Below are 6,167 nucleotides of genomic sequence, written 5' to 3'. Positions count from 1 at the left end.
AGCTCTGGGGTAGAAAGGAGGAGCACAGGAGATGCCTGTCTCCTACCTGCTACACAATTACTAAATTGTGTTAAGAATTTAGGGTGAAAAAATGGTTTCTGTGCAAGAAATACACCAATTTTTGCAACAAAAAAAACTATTTATTTGGAATATGCATTAGCAGTACAAATCAGGAAACTGTAAAACCTACACCTTGTTAGTATTATTATAGAACAGAAAGTTTCAGTGGGAATCAAAAAGACACAGGCCTCTGTCTTTAAAGGATCCAAAAAACGTGATGTAAGTCAAAGCAAAGACCTCCTAGGGTTTATATTGGGAAGCTATTGGAAACAAAAGAAATAAGACAAAGCAATTCAGAACAAAGCAGGATGTCTTTACAAGAAACAAAAGGGTTTGCGATTAAGAACAAACAATGCATTTTGTAATACATCTTTAATAATAACAATAGTAATCATATTTTAAAGAAGCTTTATGCAAACGAAGTTGCATGGTAAAAAGAAGGGACTGATACAAAGAGTGATGTGAAAACTTCACAATAACTTGCAAATAAAGAGGGGACACAGCTTCATTTATTTCACAGTACCAATTTTTGTGGTGTTGGATTGGGCATCCAGCTGCTTTCCCTAAATGAGCCTGGTTCTGCAAATCCCTGCCCGTGTCTAGCTTAAGGGCATCTCTACACCACCCTAAAATCCTGCATTTAAAACAGGGCTTTCTGCTTCCATTTTAAATGCAGGATCACAACTGAGTCCCTTTACATGTGCTTCCTCCCCCCCGCCCCCTTTTGAGTGTTCCATTATCTGTCATTGATCTTGTTCCTCTTCTTCCCCGCTTTAACTCTTTTGACAGAGGAAACTGAAGCGGAACACAACGGGGTAATTTGATAGCTCATTATCTGCGATCTATTTAAAAACGGAACAAAGGGCATTTAGTGTATGAGGGACGCTGCGTCATGAAAGAGCCCGCAAACTTCCGTGAAGGAGCAATCTCAATCGCAGGATAAAAGCCCAGTGTGAAGGAGCCCTAAAGCATGATGCCAGCAAGAAAAAGTCTTGGTTCTTCCTCACTGTCAGAGAAAGTAAGATCGGGTTCCACCTAAACCATGCTTGAATGCTTTGACCCCCTGATCCCATCCCCCAAAGAAATGGGTCCCAGCATCACTCAGAGAGATACCGCCACTTTAAACAAAGGAGATTTAGCCTGGATTGGACACTACTTTCTCCTTGTGATGTGCATGAGACAGATTTACCAGATTGAGATTTCTCCCTGGTAAAATATATGCAGAGTCCCACAGTGTGCAGTAATCCTGAATTGGGGTTACCTTATATCTGCAAGTAAGTGAGACTTGAACTGCCATAGTTCAAATTACTGTATAATTTGCCTTCCAAAAGTAAACCCAGTTCTATAAATCTGCTATATCAGCACAGCTAAGACTGTGGATTTCTCCTTTTAGTTAGAAGATGCTTGCTAGCACCTGTATGACAGAGCGCATGCATGTCTGGCTATGTTTGCTTTTAACTACAAAGTCAAAATAACCTCCTAATAATGTGGAATAGACAGACATGCCAGGTTTGCATCATTGTCTGTGGGGATCGGTTCGCTCACTCACACTCACAATTGTTTCTGAAGCAGTCTGACATTTCGTTTTGAAGCCAGAGCTTAAATCATTTGTCTATAAACCTGTGCTGGAAGGCGGGGGTGGGGTGGGAGGAGGACACATGCTTTGGAGAGGGGCAAAAGGAAATCTGAAACTTCCTTCTTTCCATTTCTTTTTAATTCCCCCCCCCCCCATTTGCAGACATTACTCACCCAATATGCACCTGTTTGGAGCCCCAATAGGGGGTTCTCTTACTCCTTCACAATAATCCTGCTAGGGCTCAGCCGAAATTCTCTTAGAGGGGTTTTTCTATGAAAAGCAATGGGGAGCTGAGGAGAAGGGTAGGAAAGAAATATCAAAATTTTCAGGAGCGGGGGACTTACTGGGAAAGCAGCAACTGCATTATCTTCTTTTTTTAAAAAAAGTCTTTTTTACACTTACTCGCACCACCAGCATCAGCGGAGCACCATTTCTCCCCAGAAAGGGCCATCGGAAAGATGCTACATCAGGGGTCGGCAACGTGGTGCCCATGGGCACCAATTCACCCTGGATGCTTTTCTTGGTGCCTACCAAGGTGCCCTACTCCTCCTAGTTTGTTTGTTTTTAAATAACACATTTTCTTACCAGCAGCTGGGATTGCTGTGAAATAGGTTTCTGTTGGTGCTGAAAACTGTGGGTTCAAAGGAGTTGTTTAATGTGTTGGGGCTCGGACCTTACGTCTACATTGTACTCAAGTCTTTTGGGCAGGTTACAGCTATTTTGTGGTGGTGCCAGGACAATTTCTCAAATTGCCAAATGTGTTCATGGCCAAAAATGTTACCTACCTTTGCACTACATCATGACATAGCATCATTCCAGTAAAGTATTGTGGGGGAAAATGGAGGCCCATTTGCTGATAGTTACAGGTTCGTTGCCATAAAGTGGCGACAGAACAAAGGGTGGGGGGTAGATCCCTGCTTTCTCAGTAAGTTCCCCATCCGCTGAAAATTCCTAGAATTTCTCCCAACCAGAGAATTGCTGAAATCCCCCACCCCCTTTCACCACCTGAGAATGGGACTGCGAAATTGGGGAGACATTTTTTACTCCATCTTAGGTCTTAGCCAATCAGGGATCACATTGTGGATGTGATGGCATTACTTAGCCAATCCGATTTGACTACATTATGATGTCCGTGAGAACAAATAAAGCCAATTGCTTTGCTCTCACTCTGAAGAGGGGGGAGGGGAGGAACACTTAGGCAACCTGGTCAATAATTCCTGTATTGTTGTGCTATGGCAATTTAAGTGCAGTATAACAAAACAGGAAGCATCAGTCTGGTTGCTTTGACAATGTTAACATTTATGCATTCTTTTCAGCCCACAAAATTCCCTGGGGGCTCAGGGGCTGTGCTTTTTGAGAAGCCTAAGAATCTCTCACATCTTTTCCAGCTCAGTCTTACTTTTAAATCTTATCTGCTGCTTTGTAATTATAGTGGCCATTGCCATCTATTTTCCACAAAGTGTTCATTTCTTCACCACTGATTCCTAAACAATGTTGCTGGCAATTAAGATAAGCAAGATAAACTTGTAAGTCTTGTGCTGCTGGGTCACACCAAACCAGAGTACATTTATTTTGACCCTAGAAAGAGCCTGTCCTTGAATTAAGATTGACTAGTACCTCCAACCAAGTCATTAAGATCAGCTCTTACAAAGAAGGTAGGATGAAACAGAATATGAAATCCGCTATTTAATCTTTAAAAATTGAGAAAATATATGGGATCTTTTAAAATATATGAGCTACTGTAATTCTGTGAGCATTTCAACCTTGGATAGGTGGTGTGGCCTAGACTCAGTGTTTTGATGGCACAAGGGAACTCCAATGGATCAAAGTAAAGATGTTTTGGTTGCCTAGCAACTGCTGACATGCTTGCCTACCACCTCAACCCTCACAGGGTAAATATGGACAGGGTGGCTATATGGTGCTGTTGGCAGCCCAGCGACTTTGGTTAATGTCTAAAATGAGGTACTGGGGTTCATGTTTGCTTAGAAACCCCTGACCTAGAGTGTCCTGCCCCCTAATCCCAGATGAGGTTACTCAGAGGTGAGGGAAAGGCACATATAGAGGCACTGCAGTCACTGTTAATTATTACATATATATTCCAGAGCTGGGCCCTTCCATGAGATAGCTAAAGGGGCTCAGTTGAGCTGAGCCCAGTCTCAAATTATCCCATGGTGGCCAAGAAGATGGAACATGGTGAAAAGTGGACCCTAAATCTATGGAATGTTTAAAGTTGTCAAGTATAAATAGAAAAGTATTAGCACTTTCACCCAGCCCTACCACAGCAGGAAGAATTAAGTAGCATTTGAGAGGACGTCTGACATCTTGCCAGGAGGCAATCACAAAATGTCTGCCCCCTCCCCGCAAGCACAAATGGCTATGTGACCCTCCCATGTTGCAATTTCCATCATGGCAGTGACTTGCAGTTGCACTATCAAGTGAAAATAGTCACTTGGACAGAGCAGTCCAGAAGTTCCATTTTACATTGGCAGTTCAGAACAGATTAGGGGTGAGCAGCTGGAGGAACTCTGGCTAGAACTGTCCTTACCCTATTGCTAATAACTTGATGAAAGTGTTATCTGGGGCAACTCATTTTACAGGGTAAAGGGTTGAGGTGCTGGCCCAACAACGCTCACTTGCTTTATCTTCAAGAAAGCCAGCTGTTGACCAGGGGGTTAGATTTTCCAAGGCTACAGAATTTCATCCCAATTTAGTAGTTTTATGCAGCAATCCTAAAAGAGCTTACTTTACCGTTACCTAATAGCAAATCCTACTTCCAGGGCTTAGTCCTAAGTGAATTTCAGGCACATACTCAATGTTTTGCTACTGTCCCACATTTAAAATTCCATGCTCAGCTCTGTAGTTCTTGTCTTTAGCCTCAGCTTAAGCAATCTTCTGATGGGTAATAATAGTAATGTTTTGTTAAATGAATAAACCCATGCAAATACAGGGAGAAAGAATGTTGTAAACATTTTTTTTCTTTTTGCTAATGAAGCTTTTCACATCACTATGAAGACAGTAAACAGGTTTAAGGAGTGAGGAGGTTGGGAAGGGATTTTTTTAAGGCCATAGTCTGATAAAGATAAAACAAGGGTCTAGTCTCCTACATAAGCCCCACTGAATCAATTGGAGCTTCACAGGAGATTCTCTTGCACAGCTCCATTAGTTTCAGTGAAGGCTTACACTGGAGAACTTCCCAGTGAATTGGGCCCTAAAATAAAAGCCCCTTTCAAAGAATTCAAAACATGAAATAAAATGTAACTTCTGGCTTTCAGAGTTAGTAAACATAAAGTATTAGGTGTACCTATTATGCTCACTATTCCAACCATTTTTAAAAGTCTTACAAAATGAATTACTGTCACTTTTTTAAAAACATTATGTAACAGGAAATGAAGGTGCACAACTCTACACTTTTCTACCATTCTTGAACTAATTCACAAATGCATGAAAAAAATGGAAACAAAAGAAAAGGTGAATGTAGGTAGTTTGGTGTTAAAAACTATACAGGTATGAAGCGCTTTTTGCCACAGAAAGGACAGGATGGGGACAGCCTGCCCTTTGATGCGTGCTATGAGGGTAACGTTTTATTTTTTTTATTATAAACACTATTAAATTCAGACTGCTTTTTTGGTTTTTTTTCCTTTATCTGAATATACAAGAACATTCATTATCAAATGTTCATTATCATCAATACTACAAAGAACGAGACACAAATCGCAAGAAACAATGGAAAATGTTAATAAAGCTGAAAGAATTGAATTTTTTAATTTTTTTTTAATTTTTTTGTTTTTTTTAAGTTTCTGCAGTTTTTAATTTTTTTTGTTTTTGGTATCGAAGTTGGTTTTTTCTGGGCAGAAAATAAAGAAAGCAAAAGTGTATGAGAAAAGGCAGCTCACAGGTAATCAAAATAATCAATATTAATAATAATATTATAATAAAAATAGTAAATCTGGATATGCAAAGAACCACTACCAGTGTATGTACCATTAAGGAGTTAGTACCATACCATGACGGACTGTAAGGGGAAAGGTACATTGTTACAGACAGATAAATGCAACTCCATCTATCTTTTACCAAAAAATTGTGGTCTGCCATGCAAATTGTACAATTCAGATATTTGTCTGAAATGAAGTCAAAGTAATGAACAATACTGCACAACCCTATCCACCCACACATCTAAATGAGGCTTGAGTAAAATTTCCTTTCCAATGGATTATGCTTCATGTTCACACATTTGAATTGAGGATACAATGGTCCATATGTGAATGCTGCTTAGAGAAATATCAGGTAATGAGCATGTTATTAATTGTAACTAATTGGGTTGTGTCCAATGCTGCCCATCCGCTGGTGGAACAGAAGTCATTGGCAGAACAGATTCCCCCTCCCCCTGCAGGCCCCGTTCACCCACCTGCTCTCAGGAAGAGATTTGGGAGGCATGCAGGTAGGTGCAGGGAGGAGAACATGGGGAAATCCTGTTACGTGAGCAGAAGTCCACATGTAGCATTGGATGTAGCCTATTACATTTAATTACATT

Source organism: Heloderma suspectum, chromosome 4, assembly GCF_057233095.1.
Source record: "Heloderma suspectum isolate Gila_16-S chromosome 4, 16-S_ref, whole genome shotgun sequence".
In the NCBI taxonomy this organism is placed as follows: domain Eukaryota; kingdom Metazoa; phylum Chordata; class Lepidosauria; order Squamata; family Helodermatidae; genus Heloderma; species Heloderma suspectum.
The sequence above is the reverse complement of the archived record's forward strand: the minus strand, read 5'-3'. Positions refer to the sequence as shown.